The sequence below is a fragment of the Pelophylax lessonae genome, assembly GCF_965119305.1.
Source record: "Pelophylax lessonae genome assembly, chromosome: 1".
Classification (NCBI taxonomy): Eukaryota; Metazoa; Chordata; class Amphibia; order Anura; family Ranidae; genus Pelophylax; species Pelophylax lessonae.
The window spans coordinates 561,174,994-561,196,460 of NC_138768.1; the positions used below are offsets into that span (position 1 = coordinate 561,174,994).

Here is a 21,467-nt window from a genome sequence, read left to right on the forward strand (position 1 = left end):
AGACGTCCCCCCACCCTGACAACAGGGAGGGCTTCCCTTTTAGGAAGAGGTGGATTGGGCCGCCGAACCAGACTGACTGGCGTTTGGCTTACCCGACCACGGCTCCTCGTGGCCCCCGGGAAGGCGGAAGGATTTACCCTTCTCCTGCGTCCCAAAGGCACGAAGGCAATTATGTTGAGTCTGGAAGGGGGGCCCCCTCCGCGTACAGGGGAGCTCTCCCTTGGTGACCTAGGGCAGACGAGTACTCTTACCTCCCGTGAACCCCGCAATCAACTCATCTAGAGTTACCCCAAAAGACGACCCCCCTCATAGGGGATCTCAGACACCGTCTTTTAGGGAGCGTGGTCAACACTTTAACCAGGTAATGCGGTGGATCGCAATCACCACCGCTGACAACCGGCGACCAACGGAGCAACGTCCAAAGCCGCGTCGCCCAGGAAGCTCGCAGTGTGGACGAGCTGATCCTGCTGCGAAGCCCCTTGCACCATGTCATAAGCGCCTGAGAGGCCATTACTGAGGCAAAACACAGGTTGCAATAGGGAACCCACCACTAGATAGATGTGGCGGGCAAGCGCTTCCACGCGCCTATCAGCTGGATCCCTGAATACTGGGAATCCCCTACCAGCAAGTAAGGTGGACTTATTCAGCCTAGACACCGTGTGATCCCTGCTTGGGGACACTAACCAACGTTCGTCCACCGCCTCCGAAAAACGGAGAGTGGGTGGAAAAACGCTTAGGCACCACCAACATGTGCGAAATGCGCCGCAAATGGCCATTCACAATCTCGGGAAAATCCACCGGGCAGGAAAAATGCCTGAACCGACAGTCTGGGGTCTGCGGAACCCGAGCAAAATGGACTGCTCACTTGTCTGAGCTGGCTCATCGTTAAGATAGAGAGTTTCTGTTATGACGCCCCAAGAGCATCCATCGCAGCACGTTCCCGCGCTACCGAGGAAGATTCCCCCTCCTCCTCTCCCTCAACGTGGAGGACCAGGACCCCTCAGGGGGACCATCATCCATGGCAACCAATTCAGGTTCAGAGTGAGAGGACTGGGAGGGCACAGGCCGTTTTTTATGGAGGAGCGTGCCGACATCCGCAGATTCGCCTGGAACGCCAAAGTCGCCAGAGCAGCAGATATGTGTGCCAGGGGAGAGGATTCAGGTGTACCCGAATTCCCCACCAGGTCTGCGGGGGATTTATTATCACAGGAGACCATTTTTGCCTTAAATGAAAAAAAGGAAGCTGGCCCTTTAAAATCGGCGGTTCCCGTGGGACCCCCCTGCAATCTGCGCCAACTGAAAGAGCCCCTTGAAAAAACACCCTAGCAAAAAAAAAAAAAAAGAATTCGATTTGGTCAAATAATGGCCGAGATATAAGCAAAAATCCCCAGCTTGTCAGCACATTTGTCACACAGGATGAAACAATGGGGGAGGAGGAAGTGACCTCACATCACTAGAGGCCAGCCCTCGAGCCCAGAGAAAAGGCGTCTATTGAAAGTCAATGACAAAAGTCACAGGGAAAATGGCCACTGCCCTTACTAGGCATTTTGCCCACATCCAAGATGGCGCCCGAACAGGATGCTGATCAGAAATCCACATGGATTCTGTGTTACACAGAGCTATAAATTTGAAAACCATTAAAGTGGCAGCCACTCCATGGACAAGGGGGTACGGTACTCACCAGTCCAGCAGCGGACACCACTCAAAAACGGGAGACCTCCCACCCTAAGTGGGGGTGCCGTCAGCCATGGAGAGACTCTGGCAACACGCGGGCGATCCGGGTTGAGACATCCTCTGCGAAGCGCAGCTTCACCTGGCTCGTCCCCATATGGTGGGGGAACTGTCGTTGCAAGGCCTGAATGTACCAGTAACATGCGACGCTCGTTGGCAGGCTGGGACTCCATAAGGATCTATGATACCCAGTCCAAGGCCCAGCTCTGCAGTCACTTGTAGTCCTCCAGGAAAGGAATCCCTGACTAACTAGTGATAGTGAGAAGAAATAAAAATCTAGTGTGTAGAGAGAAAACACTGAAATTCAGAAAAAAAAAAAAATATAAGAAAGCCAAGACGCTAGGTCTCAGCAGAGAAAGACCTAAAGCTCTGCTCCTGACATTAGGCAGAATGAAACTGAAGTAATATCAGATTGGGTTCCTGGTAGTGGCTGTGGCATGGCCCCCTAGTGGCGTGCTGAGGTACAAAAGTTTTTTTTGTATTAACCTGATAATTATCTGCCTAGCCTGCTCCTGCAGAGTGCGCCATTACCCATTAGTGAAGGCTAATACCATCGGGTGACGACTGTCAGAGGACGCAAGAGAAATATTGTTTTTTAAAGTATTGTTGTTTTTGTTTATAGAGCAAAAAATAAAAGCTGCAGAGGTGATCAATAACTACCAAAAGAAAGCTCTATTTGTGGAAAAAAAAATGGGACATAAATTTTATTTAGGTACCACATTGCACAACCTTGAAATTGTCAGTTAAAAATAACATAACACTATATCGCAAAAAAATGGCCTGGTCATGAAGGGGGAAAAAACCTTCCGGAGGTCAACTGGTTAAAGTATAACTAAAAGGCAAAACTTTTTTTTTTTTCGTTTTGGATACAATGGCGATGGATTAGAACCCCTGTCACTTGTTATTGCTGTCTGTGCCCCGTTAAGGAGATTCACCCTCTCTATTTGTCCTGTTTACCATTATCATTGAAAGTAAAAGTAAAAGAAAATCCCAAATTTTGAGTTGTCTCCAGAAAAGTAATAGAGGGGAAATCGTACAATGGGGACACTTGTTCTGGTGACCTGGGGTCCGCAAGGGATTCTCTTAATTTGCAGGTATTTCCTTCCACTTCCTGTTTGGTTATGGGACAAGAAGTAAAGGGAAATCCCCTCAAGAGGACACAGATGGCAAAAAAAAAAAAAAAATCTGACAGGGGTTATAACCCTCCCTTACTGTATCCAAAAATGAAGACGAAAAAAAAGTTTTGCCTATAGTTCAACTTATTGTGTCTTATTGAATTCCCATTCTCTGAAAAGTTTGTTCCTCATGCTAGGGTCACTAGTTCGGTATTTGTATATTGATATTATATGCCCCCTCAAGCATCTCTTCTCCAGAGAATAAGTTCAATGCTTGTCTTTCCACATAGCTGATGTCCTCCATTCCCTTAATTATCTTTGCTGCCCTTCTCTGGACTCTCTCTTTATTTCTGGAGTGAATCCCCTTTTTGATACATCCCAGTATTCTGTTGGCTTTGCTTGCAGCGGCTTGGCATTGCCTGCCATTGCAAAGCCTGTTGTCTACTAGGACCCCCAGGTCCTTTTCCATCTTAGATTCACCCAGAGGTTCACCCCCTAGCGAGTAACTTGCCTTCGTATTTCTGACACCCAAGTGAACTACTTCATATTTTTTAACAATAAACCTCATCTGCCATGTAGTTGGCCACCCCTATTAATTTGTTCAGGTCTGCTTGTAAGGTTACCACGTCGAGTGTAGAAGATATTGGCCTGCTTATCTTAGTATCGTCCGCAAATACTGAGATTGTGCTGGTTATCCCATCCAGGGGAAGATTAGTAAGTGCAGAGAAAAGTGGTAGGGTTAAAGAAAGTTGGTAAGGGCAGGGGAGAGTGGTAAGGGCAGGATGGAGTGGTGGAGGCATCCAGGGGAAGATTAGTAAGTACAGAGAAAAGTCGTAGGGTTAAAGAAAATTGGTAAGGGCAGGATGGAGTGGTGGAGGCATGAAAGAGGATCGAAGGACAGGGAAGAGTGAAGGCCAGAGAAGATTGGTAAAGGCGAGAAAAAGTGGTAGAGGCAGGGAGCAATAGTGAGAAAGGTGGAAGAGTGTGTGTGGTGGGGGCAAGAAAACATGCTAAAAGTCAAGAGTGGTGGAAAGTATGATAAGGGCAGGGGATTAGTGGTAAGGGTATGATGGAATGGTGGGGGCAGGGAAGAATGAAGGCCAGAGAAGAGTGGTAAGGGCAGGAAAAAGTGTTAGAGACAGGGAAGAGTGGTGGGAAAATAGTGGTAAGGTAAGAGAAAGAAAAGTGGTAAAGTCAGGGAAGATTGGTGAGGGCAAAGCTGTAAGGACAGTGAAAGAGTGGTGAGGTAGGTTCACACCTATGCGTTTTTTCATTAAGGCCTCATATGTTGGTGATAAATGTCCGTTTAGGAGCAGTTGGGCGTTTTTTCCAGCAACCCCTGAACTTACCTCTAGGTTATCTGATCTGTCCATGTACACTGAGACATTTATAGTCTTTTAGAGGCATTTGCGTTTAATGTGTTCAGACGGAAGTGAATTGGTATATGAAACACCAAATGCTTGTAACAGCGTGCAAACACATCTAAACGCATTAAGTCCTGTTTATAAGCATTTTGTTTATAGGCGTTTTCAATGGGGATACATTTCTGACTATTTTACAATGTAAAAAGGCTTCTAAATGCAAATACCGCTAAATGCGCATAAACGTGGCATGTAAACACGGCAAGACGAAATCTTTTAACCACTTACCGCAAAGTGACGTAGGGGTACGTCGGCTGACTTTGCGGTGTTATACCGGGGTGATGCCTCTAGCTAGAGGCACCATCCCGGTACCGTGGTTTAGAGCCGGCGGTCGGCTTTCCGTCGGTAATGACCGATGTGGCTTGGGAGCCGCTCGATCATTACCCGGGTGAGCGGGAGGGGACATTCCTCCCCCCCCGCCTGCCACCGCTCTGCCCGGGTCTCCCATCCCACTGGGAGACTCGAGCAAACAGCCGGCGCGGCTTCGATCGGGTCTCCGATGACGTAACTTGGAGGCGGCGTCCATGACGTCACGTCTGGGTTACTCTGCTGCAAAAGGCGGCAGATTTAAAAAACGACTGTATTCAAAAATGCCGTTTTCGGCGTTTTGAATACATGGAAGTGTAGTGGAGGGGTCTAGGATATTTTAGATCCTCGATCCCTCCGTAAAGAGTACCTGTCACTGCATATTGGTGTCACAAGGAATGTTTACATTGCTTGTGAAAGCAATAAAAGTGATCAGATTTTTTTTTTTTTTTTTTTAAACCTGTGATAAAGTTAAAAAAAAAAATAATAAAATAAATAGGAAAAAAAAAAAATTTTTTTAGCCGCCCCCGTCACCGTTAGCTCGCACACGAAAGAAAAACGTATACAGAAGTCGAGCCGCGAATGAAATCACTGTTCGAACCACACATGTGAGGTATCGCTGCGATCGCCAGAGCGTGGGCAATAGTTTAAAAAAAAGAGCTACACTCTAACTCTAAACTGGTAACCATTAAAACATTTTAAAATGTTGCCTATTGAGATCTCTATTGACCATAGTTTGTCGCCATTCCACGAGTGTGCGCAATTTTAAACCGCAACATGTTGGGTATCTATTTACTCAGCGTGACATCATCTTTCATAATATACAAAAAAAATGGGCTAACTTTACTGTTTAGTTTTTTTTAAATGCAGTGAAATGTGATTTTTCGTAATCTTTCCCAAAAAAATGGCGTTTTAAAGACCGCTGCGCAAATACCGCGTGACAAAAAATATTGCAATGACCGCCATTTTATTCTCCAGAGTCTTTGCTAAAAATATATATATAATGTTTGGGGGTTCTAAGTAGTTTTCTAGGAAAAAATACTGATTTTAACTTGTAAACAAAAAGTGTCAGAAATAGGCCTGGGGCTTAAGTGGTTAACTGTCGGTTACTAGCTGTCAAGTTTCAGCGCTAAAGAGAGGTTTGCAAACGTCCCGTGTACATGAAGCCTTAACATGATTTCCTATGGTTAACATTTACATCTGTGCGTTTTCAACTGGTGAGATTTTTGGAAAGGGTCAGGGGCTTTTTTTTTGCCCACTGCAGGTTGCACTTTTGGTTCCATAGGCTTAAATAGAGATGAATCGAAGCACTCCCATTTTTTTTTTGTGTTTTGCTGGTTTCTTCTGCATGAGAGCAGACGCATCCCAGAAACGCAAAACGCATGTTAAAAAAAAAAAAACATGCGAAATGCACCAGAAAAACACAACAGCATCCTGCATAGGCTCACAAAAAAAAAAAAAGGGCATGGGTTTCTCCCCCCCCAAAGACCATACCAGGCCCTTCAGTCTCATATGGATTTTAGGGTAACCCCGCTGCAAAATAAAATAACGGAGTGGGCCCCATTCCAAATCCATACCTGATCCTTACCAGGCCACACGCCCCAAACATGGGGGGGGGGGAGCTTTGGGGCGGGCTCTGTGCCCCAACCACCTGAAAGCACCTTATTCCCAGGTAATGGGGACAAAGGCCTCTTCCCGACAACCCTGGGCGGTGGTCCCACAGATCTAGCCCGCCCCCCCATGAGAATGAGTATGGGGTACATTGTACCCCTACCCATTCACCCCAAAAAAAAGGAAGTGTATTCTAAGCTGAAACAGAAGATCTCTCTTTTCCTCCCTGACAGAGCAGCGTTCTGCCTTGTTTACGTAGGCAGACCACTGTTCTGACGTTCCGCCGATTGGGTCCCGGAGGCTGCCGGACCCCCTGATTTTCTCCTGCTGTGTCCAATCACAGCGGGAGCAGCGCGTGCCCCCGACATTCCCTGAACAAAATCACATACATGTACGTAATTTTGCGAAGGTGGGCCGCCCTGCCGCAGTATATAGGCGGTTGGCGGTCCTGAACTGGCTAAAGTTGTGTGTGAAGGAAGGCTTCCCAGTACTTTTGGTAATATTGTGTACATTAGTGAATGTTATTTTCATGACTTTAGATATAAAGGGCCGGTTCACACATATGCAATGCAGGAACCCTGGGAATCCACTGTGGGTTCCTGAAACGCATTCAAATCGCTGGCAGTTCACACTTGCCATATGCGGATCGCTGGGGGTGTCAATACAAGGTTGACACCCCCAGATCAGTTTGCATATGGCAACACGAACTGTCAATTCGGACATGAATCGGATCCATAGGTGTGAACACCCATGCGATTCGATTCTGGTGCGGCCCAATAAAATGGGTCCTCTGCGACTTTGGTCCGAATACGATGCAAAATCAGCCATACAATCAAAATACGCAACGCACAGACATCGCATGTGATTTGCAGAGCAGTGCGCTCCAAGTCACATGCAATGTTTGACATCGCATATGTGTGAACTGGGACTAAATCAGGTCCAAGGAGCATACATTGATGATCCTCTAGCAGTATAGATTTATACTTGGTGATATACTTCCTTATAGTCACACATAGCAAAACAAACCCCAAGTAAATAAAAAAGGTGAAGCAGTAAGGAAATGTGAAGCAAACAAACATTGTAACAGATAAGTTGGAAAGGAAAGGCAGCCTGCTGTAGTCACCGCTCATTACAAGCCTTGTATGCACAGAGCTCCTAATTCTGCGCGTAGTACATAACATGGACACATCCATACACCGTTATTTGCTGAGCTCACCAAATCCTGGACCTCCAGCACCACAGGACCATGCCGTCACCGTCTGCACAAGGCACGATGGGATTGGCCGGAGAGAGGAGACGTTCTGCCAGAGGCGCACCACATTTCCCGGCAGCCCTCGCGGGGAGGAGGGGTCATGTGATGTGCAGCTAGCTGAGGCGGCCTACGGTGTAATGTAAAGAATGGCCGCAAGGGGTGTAAAAAAAAAAAAAAAAAACCAGGGGGCTAAACAGCTGCACGGAGGTAGGGGAATTCTGACAGAACACCCCCGGTCCACCGCTTACCCGTTATAACGTCAGAAGAAGGCGGGAAAAGGTCTTCTGTGCTGACACGTGTCACAACAACGTCATAGACTGCTCGCTGCCGATAGATAGTTACTGGTACTTACTAAAACTCGGCACGCAGCATCCTCACCCTCTACTCCAATGGTGGGATGGATAGAGAATCTATGAGTGACTCATATCCTTCCGCCCCTCAGTATCCTTCCTCTGATTTCCTGAGAAATTCTGCACAAACCTTACTTTCAGTGAGAAGGTTTAACCACTTCAATACCGGATGCTTTCATCCCCCTCCCTGCCCAAGGCAATTTTCAGCTTTCATCGCTGTCGCACTTTCAACGACAATTACGCCACGTAACGCTGTGTACCCAAACTAAATTTCTTTTTCGTTCATTGACGGACACAGCACTTCATCTTCTTAACCGCATGATGTGTCTATGGTTGTTTTTAACCACTTGCCGACTGCCGCGCGACTATATACTGCGGCAGTCAGCCCCTCCTGGGCAAAGTGACGTATGGGTACGTCACTCGCCCACGAGCCTGTAGGGGGCGAGCGTGTGTGCGCTCCCGCCCCCGATCGTTCACTGACACCCCCGCGCGTGTGACTGGTGGCTCCGATGTCCGCCGGCCACTCGCGATCTCGCTCAGGAGAGGGAGAAAGGCAGATGGCTGATGTAAACACAGCCGTCTGTCCAGGGCCGGCCCGACCATGGGACCCAATCGGCACGTAGAGAGGCATGCTCACTGCGCCGCCGCCACTCGGCAAAGCCTGTAAACGTTCGGCTATTTCCGGGAATAGCCGAACATGTATTAGCTTTCCCGAGCGGCGCCTTTAGAAAGAGGTAAGTGAGACTGCTCCACAGCCACACTACCTGCCATTATGCGGGGCTGCAGGCATACTACAGAAGATGCAGTACTGCGGGCATGGTACATGCCCACAGCACTGCATCTCCTGTAGTATGCCCGCAGCCCTGCATTCTCTTGTACCATGCCCGCAGCCCTGCATTCTCTTGTACCATGCCCGCAGACCCGCATTCTCCTCTACCATGCCCACAGCCCTGCATTCTCCTGTACCATGCCCGCAGCCCTGCATTCTCCTGTACCATGCCCGCAGCCCTGCATTCTCCTGTACCATGTCCGCAGCCCCGCATTCTCATGCACCATGCCCGCTGCCCCGCATTCTCCTGTACCATGCCCACAGCCCCGCATTCTCCTGTACCATGCCCGCAGCCCTGCAGGGCACTGTGGCACTATAGACAATAGAAAGCCTGGTGCGCTCATCTGCCCAGTGTCTACTGCTCTGTCCTGCTCCTGCTGTCACTCCGTACACACTCACACCCCTCTGACTGCTTTCATAGTCCTATAGAATGTGGGGGCCTCTTGGAGGGCGTGAATTTTTTTTTTTTTTTTTTGGGGGGGAAGCATTTCATTCTCGGACCCAGGCAGCACAATGTCTTGGGCCAGCCCTGCATCTGTCATTCTCCCTTAGATCATGACAGAGGCTATGCGATCCTGCTATGTAGGATTGTATGTCTCTGTTATGATCTAACAAGCCACGCCCCTTGACAGTTAGAATCACGCCCCTAGGGACACATTTAACCCCTTGATCACCAATAAAGTTAACCACTTCCCTGCCAGTGTTATTTTTACAGTAACAGTGCATATTTTTAGCACTGATTACTGTAGTAATGTCACTGGTACCCCCAAAAATGTCAGTCAGAGGTCCGATCTGTCCGCCACAATGTCGCAGTCCCGCAAATAAAAATCGTAGATCGCCGCCATTACTAGTTAAAAAAAAAAACAATAAAAATGACAGAAATCTTTCCCGTAGTTAGTAAGCGCAATAACTTTTGCATAAACCAACCAAAATACACTTATTGTGATTTTTTTTTTACCAAAAAATATGTAGCAGAAAACAAATTGGCCTAAAATGTTAAAAAAATTAGATTTTTACATTTTTTTTTGACAGTTTCATATTAAAAAAATTTGAAAAATATTGTTATTTTTTCAAAATTGTCGCTCTTTTTTTTTTGTTTATAGCGCAAAAAGTAAAAATCGCACAGGTGATCAAATACCACCAAAAGAAAGCTCTGTTTGTGGGAAATAAAGGACATCAATTTAATTTGGGTACAGCGCCGCATGACCGCGCAATTGTCCGTTATATTCACGCAGTGCCGAATCGCAAAATAGGGCCTGGTCTTTGAGGAGCCAAATCCTCCGGGGCTTAAGTGGTTAAGTCCTATCCACTGGTTTCCTGTGTAAGTTTACCTCTCCTGGTATGGCCCCTTTAAGAAGAGGGGCAATTGCAGTTAAATTGCTGGGAGGTGCCAGTATGGCCTCCAAAACTTGTTGTCATAGCAACCTACGTGGTCAAGCATCGACCTATCCATCTCTCTCCCGGGAGTTCCACACACTCATGCGCAGCGGCGGCTGGTCCGGGCACAGGCACACTCCAGTGTACACACTAGAGCCCAGCACAGGGGTCGGAAGTCACAGTTTGGGTTGGAGGTGGAGGTTTGTCGGCTCCAAGCTTCTTGCAGCAGCGATCCAGGAGAGGGGTGTACAGCTATATGCCACATTTTTTATACGCCCATGTTTGTTCTCCCAAATGTGAGTTTTATTCTATCAAGCTTCCTGCATTTTTTCAATAAAAACAGTATTATGCTAGGGCGGCCGTGCGCTCTTCTCCGTTTTTCCTTGACAGTAGGGTTATACTGCCCCCTTGCTTTTTTGATTTATACTGCCCCCTACAGGAGTAGGACACTAGGCAGAGAAAAGCTTGAGCATGCCTATGGGGCAGTCCCTGGGAGTATACTGCCACTTCCTGCTATAGGTCTTCAGTTTTTTTTTTTCTGACTAGTCAGGAGTAAGGACCTAGTCCCTTGCTGGGATCTCTGGTCCTGGCAATTTTTTCTTTTTATATGGAATTTTGTCCTCTTTTTATTATTTTGTTCCTTTGAGAATCTACAATCAAGTACCGGACTGGCCGACGCACTAGATAATCTAGATCCTTAGAGTCCCCCCAGTCCAGCCAACGAGCACGTGCAGACCGCAGCTCTGTGCTAGATCGGCCACGACATAGCCCCACTGGACGGGGGCTGGCCTGTGACGTAAACGTCTCGCGAGGGCGCATATGAACTGGCTTTGGCCTGAGTCACAGCGTTTCCTCCTGGCCAACAGCACCCACATTACAATGGAGCGGTGTCCAGTCCAGAGCAGTGCCCACCCTGTTCCTGGTGTGGTAAGTAGTTGCCCCCCCCTACCCCTGGTGGGTTTTGGGCTGGATGTGGGCCCCTCCCTGAGATGGTCGGACCCCTGGGCTCCCCTCCCTCCCAGTTTGCGTTCCCCCCGTCTCAGTGGTCTATTGCGGCCTGATCCCCCCCATCTACCCACACCCCCCCCTGGGGGGCCATACCTTTTTAGATTACATGGGGTGCTGCGATAGGGGTGGGGGGTGCATGCTGCCAGCGACTGAACTATCGTTCCTCGAGAGGGGGGTGGGCTTGGTGGGGGCACCTGCCAGGGCCCCCCTTCCTGTTGGGGTCGTTTTTTGTGCTCTGGGGGAGCCACGCAGGGCTGCCATTTTCTTGAAGCCTTATGTGCTATAGATGGGCAGCCATGTTTGTGTAGCCTCGGCAGCCATTTTCCTATGGTTTCCCATTGCAAATATTTTTTGCAGTCAGATGGGCGGTGATTCAGCGGTCGGCCTCTAGTGCTGATTCAGCGATATTACTCTTCCTGAGCGACGCATGGTGTGCAGATAGCTCGGGCTGTGAGTACCTGACCGGTGGTGGGGAGTGCCTTTTGTGGGGCTTTCTCTCCCTCTTCCTGCTGTAGAAGCGGGAGTGCTCTGTGCTGGTCCTTGAAGTGCCACAGCGCAGTGGGATGTCCCTTTTGCAGTGTTTTACACTTCTTTTTTGTGGGTTCCCCTCTTCATTCATGGAGTACATGGAGCCTGTTTCACCACCTCACCCCCCTCTCAGAGGCTGCGGGGCCCTCTGGGGCCCAACAACTATCTGCATTGACTGGACTTCTTGGTGTCCAAAGTAGATTTAGTCCTGGACAAACGGGCTAGCATAAAGCGCCCCCCGCCTTCACCTGCTTCTGTCTCCTCAGATCCAGAGTCTGATTTGGCCGCCGCAGACGCAAGTTACCCTTCGGAGTCTGCGTCCATGCACCCTGCATGCTCAGATAGTGAGGATGATTCTTCTAGCCACACATTAAAAGGCGCTAGTAGATGCACTGATTGTATCAGTGCAGGAAACTTTGCATATGAAAGATGCGACTAACGCAACATCAGAGGCGCAGGTCACCTTTGGCACCCACAGGTCCTCAAAAGCGGGGAAGGTGTCTCACAACAATGGGGGCGCACAAAATGCACCTTTGCAATCCCTAAGCGTTTTGCAATGTGGTACCCTTACGAGGAGTCCCTCCCTGAAAAATGGACAATACCTCCTTAAGTGGGCTTGCTGGTTTCCAGGTTAAATAATGCCACTGTAATTTCTCAAGGCGATGTGTCACCCACCAGCGCTTTGCCATGGGCGAGGTGCATTATCAATTCGTTACCCTTTGGTCTCGCCTCCGCTCCTCGGGTCTTCACGAAAGTGTTGGCCCAGGTTCTAGCATTACTGCATCAGCGGGGGAGCGCGGTATTGGGGTACCTGGATGATCTGCTTTTACGAGCACAGTCTTTGACTGCCTTGTTGGACAACTTGTAGATTACTCTGCAAACGCTGAGGGAGTTTGGTTGGATTCTGAATCTTCAGAAGTCTGCTCTGGTTCTGTCCACAAGCCTGGACTGCCTGGGCCTGACTCTGGAGTCCTCAGGCAGAGTGTTTCTTCCTCTGGAGAAACTTCAAAAGTTGCAGGAGGCAATTCGGCTTCTGCTATCCAGCAGACGGCCGTCTCTTCAGACTTGCATGCGGGTGCTGGGCCTGATGATGTTCCCTTTGCACAGTTCCACACGAGATCTCTGCAAAAGGAGATTCTGGTAAAAAGGAACAAGGATCCTCAGTCTCTGGACAATGTGATCCTGTTGAGCCGGAGTACGAGAGGGTCCCTGGTTTGGTGGCTTCATTCTCCGGCACTTCGTCAGGGAAAATTATTTCCTCCCCTGTACTGGACAGGCTCCCTAACCGAGTGGGGAGGCATCCTCAGCATGGAGTGTGCCCAGGGGGGTCTGGTCTCTTGAAAAGTCCATGCTACCAGTCAATGTACTGGAGCTCCGAGCGATCAGACTTTGTCTGGATCATTGGACACGTCATCTCCAGGGGTGGGTGTCCTGTACAGATTCAGTTGGACAATGCCACGGCTATATTAGGGAGATTTCCCTGCTTACATTGTCTCAGAAGGTGGCTTTTTTGGTGGCCATCACTTCTGCGTGCAGGGTGTCTGAACTGGCGGCGCTGTCTTACCTGGTGGTTCACAGGGATAAGGTGGTTATTTGTCCATGTCCTTTTTTCCGTCCAAAAGTCGTCTCTGATTGTCATCTAAATGAAGACATTGTGTTGCCTCCACTGTGTCCCAAGCCTAAACATCCTAAGGAAGTTGCTTTGCACTCATTGGATGTGGTTCGGGCAATAAGGGTGTATCTGGCAGCTACGGAGTCTTTTCAGGAGTCAGACTCACTATTTGTCCTCATGTATGGACAAGTAGTGGCTGGTGCTCAAACATTTTGGGGGGGGGGCGCGCAAAAAGAAAAATGTAATAGGTATTGCTTCGCGGCAAAAAACGTGGTAAAAAAGTGCGTGACTTTGAGGTTATGGTACAGGCATGGCACAGATGATGGTATAGGCATGGCACAGGTGATGGTATAGGCATGGCACAGAGGATGGTACAGGCATGTCACAGGTCATGGTACAGGCATGTCACAGGTCATAGTCCAGGCATGTAACAGGTCATGGTACATGAGATGGTATAGCCATGGCACAGGTCATGGTAAGGGCATGGCACAGGTGATGGTACAGGCATGGCACAGATGATGGTATAGGCATGGCACAGGTGATGGTATAGGCATGGCACAGGTCATGGTACAGGAGATGGTATAGGCATGGCACAGGTCATGGTAAGGGCATGGCACAGGTGATGGTACAGGCATGTCACAGGTCATGGTACAGAATAGTAAATGGTTATGGCACACAGCGGCCTGGCCTGATAGTCGTTTAACTTCCACATGCAGAGATATCATACAAAGAACTAAATTATAACCAGAAGTTACAATATGCTTATACTGTAGTAAACATTTTTATGTATGGTGAAGATTACAATGGTGAACATAAAGTATTGTGTAAATGTACAGTGTGTGTGTTCTGTGTAAGTGTATCTATTGTGTGAATGTACAATATGTGTGTACAGTGTGTCAATGTACAGTGTTTGAGTGTACAGTGTGTGTATGTGATGTATGTATTGTGTGAATGTACAGTGTGTGTGCTGTTTGTGGATGTACAGTGTGTGAATGTATAGTGTGTGTGTGTGTCTGTGTGTGTACAAGTGTATGAATGTACAGTGTGTGTGTGTCTGTGTGTGTACAGTGTGTGATTGTACAGTGCGTGTGTGTCTGTGTGTACAGTGTGTGAATGTACAGTGTGTGAATGTACAGTATGTGTGTGTGCTGTGTGAGTGTATGTATCGTGTGAATGTACAGTGTGTGTGTGTTCCCTCCTGCATGGACCCTGGCTGTAGAAGAGAAGACCTGCCTTGTAGTGGGATATCCAGGATGGCATACCTGTGGATGGAGGAAAGGATCTCTCTATGACAGCTGATAGAGTGGGGGGAGGGGTTTGGTGCGTGGAAGTCCTGCAGATCACACTCATGGCCCATAGAGAACACAGTAAGTGCCCATGTCCCCACCCCCATTATCCTCCTGTCACTCTGTGTGTGTTGTAAGTTTGCATAGCACAGACCTGCTCTGTGTCACTGCCGCCTGATGGCCGCTTCCTCCTCCGGCTCCCTGCTGACAAAGATCATGACCCCAGACCTCCCCCGTGACACTGCACTGCCGCTTTCTGAGGTGTGTGCTGTTCGAGGCGCTGCCTGTGTCACCGGCAACACTGGCTGCATCCCCCCCACGCTACGCCACTGATTCCACTCACTCTGCAAAAAGTTCCCGCACCGGGCACACGGCCGGACGGACACGAGTCCACAGTCCCGGACCCGCACACAGACAGGAGAGAGAGGCACCACTGAGTCTGACTGAGGCACTGGCGCTTATCTAAGTGACTGTCACTGCTGCCTGGCGTGCTGCTGCTCTCTGCGGCGCTGCAACGGGACTCGGGAGTCGGCCAGTCGGGACTCTCTGGAGAGTGGAGACGAGACGTCCTCTTCTCTTCTTCCTCCGATGCGTGCCGGCCCGCTCTGACCATCTGACTGTGGGAAGGTGAGTGACTGACGCACGCACCGCCCCCACGCGACGTCATTCACCCAGGATGTCCTGTATGATCGGTCCAGGCTGGAGTCTGGACCAATCACAGCCAGGACAGCACTTGAGTGGGGAGTGTCGGGGCGCATTGCTCTGCGCCCCAATGACCCCCAGAAGGCTGCCAATTGGCGCCTCTGCGTGGCGCACGTGGGGTGCAAAACCCCACCCCCCCCATAGCCACCAGTAGGTCCTGCGCCCCTAGTGGGCTGAAAATGGTAATTTTTTTTTATTTCTTTTTTTTCTTGCCACAGATTGGGGGGGCGGCGCCCCTGTGCCCCCTATAAACTGGCCGCCACTGGTATGGACTGTGCAAAGGGCTGGCTGCGTCTGCTGCGACCATTTCCAGATGGATCAGACAGACTGTGGTTCAGGCTTATTCTATTAAGGGTCAGGTTCCTACTTTCCCTGTCAAGGCACATTCTACTTGGGCGCTTTGTGCCTCCTGAGCCTTCCGTCACCAGGCGTCAGTGATGCAGGTTTGCAAGGCGGCCACTTGGTCGTCTGTACACACATTCACAAAGTTTTATAAAATGCATGTGTTGGCATCTGCAGATGCTTCCTTTGGGCGCAAAGTTTTGCAGGCTGCTGTTTAGGGGACTTGTCCTCTTTGAGGGTGTTTTTTTCAGGTGAGCTCCAGTTGTTGACATTTGAGCTCCAAGTTACCTGGTTGGCTAGGTTTAGCCTTTGGGAAGTTGTTTTGTCCTGCTGTTCCCACCCTTCATGTTTGACACTGCTTTGGGACGTCCCTACGCCCAAGAAGATGAAGTGCTGTGTTTGTCAATGAACGAAAGATAAAATGGGATTTTTACCTTACCATAAAATCTATTTCACTGATGTATATTGACGGACACAGCACCCACCTCTCTATGGAGTTGGGTTTCTTCTGACATTGCCTGTTACAAAACTGAAGACCTATAACAGGAAGCGGGAGTACACCCCCAGGGACTGCCCCATAGGTATGCTCAAGCTTTTTTCTCTGCCATATAACCCTACAGTCAAGAAGATTAAGTGCTGTGTCCATCAATGAACATCAGAGAAATGGATTTTACGGTAAGTCAAAAATCCAATTTTTTATCATTTTGTTCACACAAATCGAGCTTATGGTGGTATTTAACCGCTTCCGGAGTGCCTACCGCATATATACTGCAGCAGGGTGGCCGGGCTGCGCAAAATCACTTACCTGTATGCAAATTTGTCCATGAGGTCTGGGGTGCGCTCGCTTCCACTGTGATTGGCTGCCAGCCACCCGCGATCCTTCTCTGGAGAGGCAGAACAGCGGTCTGCCTATGTAAATAAGGCAGACTGCCATTCTGTGAGGGAGTAAAATTGAGATCTTGTGTTTCTGTTAAGCAGAAACACTATTCTCTGTTTTCTTCCAGTCAGAGTTAGTCCCCTTTCATATGGCTTTTCTGATCAGGTCTGCCTGTCAGTTTTTCAGGCGGAACTGAAAAGATGCTCCATTCACCCCTATGGGGCAGCGGATGTAAGCGGTGATATGTCTGCTGACACCCGCTGCTTTCCGATCCTGTCCGTAAATTCCAGATTGATGGGGACCCTATTTTCCATCCGCCTGGCGGGTCAGATCGGATGAAAATGGTCAGGTGGTCCGTTTTCATCCGATCTCTCCATAGAGGAGAACAGGGCTGTGAAAGGTCCATCTCAGCAAATTGAGGGGAGACAGACCTGTCATCTGCCTGCTCAGTGGGGATCAGCGGATTGATCCCCTGCTGAGCAAAGCGGAGTCTGCCGGGCAGAACGCCTATGTGAAAGCACTACCCAAGGGCACACCTTTGACCGCTCCTGATGTTAACCCCTTCCCTGCCAGTGTTATTTATACAGTGACGGTGCATTTTTTTTAGCACTGATCACTGTATTTGTGTCACTGGTCCCCAAAAAGTGTCACTTGGTGTCAGATTTGTCCACCGCAATGTTGCAGTCCCGCAAAAAAGAAAAAAAAAAATCGCTGATCGCCGCCTATACTAGTAAAAACAATAAAGAAGAAAAAATTAAAAAGTCCATAAATCTATCCCCTAGTTTGTAGACGCTATAACTTTTGCGCAAACCAATCAATATATGCTTATTGGGATTATTTTTTTACCAAAAATATGTAGCAGAATACATATTGGCCTAAATTGATGAAGAAATTAGATTTTTTTTACTGGATAGGTTTTTTTTTAGCAGAAAATAAAAAATATTGTTTTTTTTTTTTTCAAAATTGTCGGTCTTTTTTTGTATATAGAGCAAAAAAAAAAAAAAAAACCGCAGAGGTGATCAAATACCACCAAAAGAAAGCTTTATTTGTGGGGGGGGGGGGAAAGGACATACATCTTATTTGGGTACAGTGTCGCATGACTGCAGAATTGTCAGTTAAAGCAATGCAGTGCAGTATCGCAAAAAATAGCCTGGTCAGGAAGGGGGTAAGACTCTCCAGGGCTGAAGTGGTTAATCATCACTGGGTTTTTTATTTTTTGCTGAACAAAAGAAATAAGACATTTTTCTTTCTTTCTGTTTATAACACTTTGCAAATAAATAATCTTTCTTCATACATTTAGCCCAACATGTATTTGGGTTAATTTAGTTTGTTTTGTTGTGATTAGCTGTGATTGGCCAGAGCTGTTTACATGGTACAGATGGGCTGCGATTGGCCCTGTCTGTAATGTGTGATCACACTGACCAATCACAGCTAGCAACCCAATTATACACAATGGATGTCATGTGACCTGCTGTGATAGGTTACAGCATTTACATGGTACTGGCAGCGAGCCGGTACACCGATTAGTCATCAGCTGTGTCTGGTGGACATAGTTAGTGACAGATCACGGCGCCTTCTGAGAGGACATCATATGACGTCCACTCAGAGGGAGGAAAGTCAATGTGCTATAGGCCATACGGGAAGATGTTAAAGACCCTGTAGAACAGGGGTCTCCAAACTTTTCAAACAAACAATGGGCCAATTTACTGTCCCTCAAACTTTAGGGGGGCCAGATTGTGGCCAATGCGGGTAGAACATGTCCCAGCATCAGTGAGCATAAACATTGACTCAGGGTTGGTGGTGGCTGGTAGTGATAGGCTTAATGTTCGAGTCGAACGTAAGTTCGACTCGAACATCAAGTGTTCTTGTGTTTGCTGAACACACCAACAAATGGGGCGCTCGGCGGGAAGTTTGACCTCCTATGAGCGCCCCATAATGCACTGTGCGATTGCAGTGCATTAAGTGCTTGTAATTGGCCTATTCATGCACCTGACCTGTATGCTTCGGGCAATCACAGTACAATGTCTTGTCCGAGCCATGATTGGCCAAAGGCAGGGTGCCTTTAGCCAATCATGGCTCAGGAGCTTAGTCCACACCCCACACTATATAAGGCTGCTTACACAGCAGCCCTGTGTAGTGTGTTAGGAGTGGAGATTAGAAAGATAGTGGATTGTGCTTTCATGTTTAATGCAGTCAGTGCAGTGTAGTGTAGGGCTGATTCATTTTGTGTAACACAGTGTACTTCAGTCAGTGTAGTGTTTTGCTGTGCTGATTCATCTTGTGTAGCACAGTGTACTGCTGTCAGTTTAGTATAGTACTGTGCTGATTCTTGTGTAACACTGTGTTTTGCAGTCAGTATAGTGTTGTGCTATGATTCTTGTGTAACACAGTGTAGTGGGGCCACTGAAGTGTTGGTGTATACAACATGTCTGTGTCACTGTTAGCTCAAATCTCGTCAGGAGGCAATTACACGATGATATACGGCCCTTCAGTCCCAATCTCCCTAGATAGTGAATTTTCCCTCATCCGGCCAGGAAGTGTGACAATGCATAGCACTCAAACTTAGAGCAGACACAACTGATTTTATTGCTCATATTTAAAGGAAGTTTTGAGCGGGAAAAACTTCTTAAAACTGGTTACAATTCATCGGTCAAGTTAACAATAGCACATAGCTCACAGAAACAGTACATGAAAAGGCATTTGTTTTCCCTATGTATCTGTGTCAATATGAGGTGTCTTGTATTGGAGATTGTGTTTGTGGGAGAGCCGCTCTGTCTGTGATTAGCTTGTCTGATGTGTTAACATGTAAGTAAGTGTCAATGAGTTCAGGTGTTGTCTGTCATCTATATGCAAAATATCCAACTGTCAAGTGTTCAAATGAATGAATGGAAAGGTGTTTAACATGTGGTCTAAATGCAAAATACAGCTGTCTGATGTCCAGGGTTGTATGAATGAGTGTTAGTCTGGCTCGTTACTATGTAAATGCAAGGGACCACATTCCATTGACAAGTGGGCATAAGCTGAAATATATATGAAATATAATAAGGCATGTTAATACAATCTTTCAACCCAAATTCATAAAGGTGGGATCACTTAGAGTCTGTGAATAGCACTATGTGTCCTCCTGGGATATATGTCCAACTATGAATGAGCTGGACATTCTTGACATACCTGGGTTGTGTGCACATAGGGATATAACTTCTTAGAATTCTATCAAATCAAAAACAGACATGTTCAATGGGGAGGGCCATAGCTTGCAAGAATTCATGGCCTGAAAAATCCAAACTCCATATTCTGGCAAAAAAGTCACTACAAATAGACCCTGGCAGCACATAGCACCTGTTGACTATAGCATGTGAATTTTCAACATCTCCTAAAGCCTTTGCCAGGAAAGGGCAAAAATAAACTCCCAAATTCAATGGGAGGAAAAAATTCCCTTTCGACCCTCCTTTCATCAGAGCGGTCAGACTAAATCCCTGGCGGCTACAACGTAAAACAATGTCCTTTGTGTCCAATAGGCTTGACTTCGACTGTAAAGTGGAGACATGAATGTCTCGTGTCTCTCTCTTTTCCTGGGGTGAGCAAGGGCAAAATGAGGAGAGGTTCTCCGGGTGGTGAGCACATGTTGCAAGTAACCAGACAGTGGCTACTAGTGCTAAGCTTGCTGCAAGGCGTACCACTGTTGCACGAATGCAAAGTCTTCCAGGAGTAGGGGTGTCCGTTGGCATTGTACCAATGCGTCTGTCTGGATCCAGCTGGAATTTGTCTGGTGCTCGTCACAATCTCCGGTAATTCATCTGGTGCTCGTCACAATCTCCGGTAATTCATCTGGTGCTCGTCACAATCTCCAGTAATTCGGCTGGTGCTCGTCACAATCTCCAGTAATTCGGCTGGTGCTCGTCACAATCTCCAGTAATTCGGCTGGTGCTCGTCACAATCTCCAGTAATTCGGCAGTCGTGGGGTCCAGGGGTGGGGCTGGTCTGTCTCCAGGCTTGAATGGGTGGGTTGGTGCACCTGTTGGCAAACGAAACGAGAGCGAAATATCACCATAATCACTGTTTAATTTTTTCAATTAATTCTGCCAAATATTCCTCTTGCAAAATCTCTAGATATGAGAATAAATGGACTCATGGGGTTGAGACGGGTCTCTCCATCAAAATTTCAAAGGGAGATCACTTGGTACTTGGTCTGGAGTCATTCTGACTTCAGCAAGAATAGCAGGTAAGTACAGAGACAAGAATACAAGTTTTACAAGAATGGCAGGAGTATATTGCGGCACTGGGCTTCTGGCCTTACAGGCAGGCAGCAAAATAAATGCTAGTAAAAACCACTCGCAGCACTGGGGTTTAGGGCCTACAGGAAGGCAGGTAATTTTAAGACAGGAAGGATACCTAATGGCACTGTTTTGGGAGAACACAGCATGTCTACGCATGCAACAATGGTGAGGGCCCTTGGAGGGGTTGAACTGCCTTGTATTTCTCCAAAGGTGGAGATGGGTTAGCTTGCAGTCCTCTGACTCACCCAAGCAGGCAGCTACCTAGAACTGAGAATCCCTTGCATGGCTAAGATGCTGTGATCACTGAGCAGCAGGGAGTAAAATTCAAGCTGTCTTGTGTACATGGACACATAGAGACACACAAAACAGCTAGAAGTAAGTACTCATGCAAACATAAATTTATACGAGTTTGGACAATTTGCTCAGTGACACCGAACAGGAAATTGAAACCAAATAGCCTTGGAGACACAGGATCTGACTTCAAGGACCATTTATATGCAAAGCCTGGGCAATGAGTCACCTTAGAGTGAAAAGAGATGGCTTGGCAACTAATTGAATTCACCGCAGGAGGTTACCTTGCCATAAAATTTTAAATCTTTAACAATATCAAAGTAGTAACATATCAAAGTAGTAACGCTGGCATAAATTCATTATAATTCTTTGCACACTATCAACAAGTTATCCATCCTATTTTTTTTTTTTTCCAATATAATAAAAGAAAACTTTATAAGAGATGCTTAATTATCTAAGGCATAGCACCTCATTAATGCCAGAGCTCATATATGTCAAATTAGAACACATCAAATATCTGACACCCAATGAATAAGAACTTTCTAACACCCA

General features: G+C 47.6%; 1 protein-coding gene across 2 annotated transcripts in view; it reads right to left on the bottom strand.

Moving 5' to 3' along the window:
* SCAMP4 (secretory carrier membrane protein 4) overlaps nt 1-7,717 on the bottom strand; it is an 80,662-nt gene extending 72,945 nt beyond the window's left edge. Inside the window, exon 1 of one of the 2 annotated variants that reach the window (XM_082253810.1) lies at nt 7,685-7,717. The gene's annotated coding sequence lies outside the window, so the exon portion shown is untranslated. Of the gene's footprint in view, nt 1-7,400; nt 7,530-7,684 lie in introns of those variants that run through there. The other variant, XM_082253809.1, reaches the window with a different exon arrangement.
* Nucleotides 7,718-21,467: the final 13,750 nt, after the last annotated feature.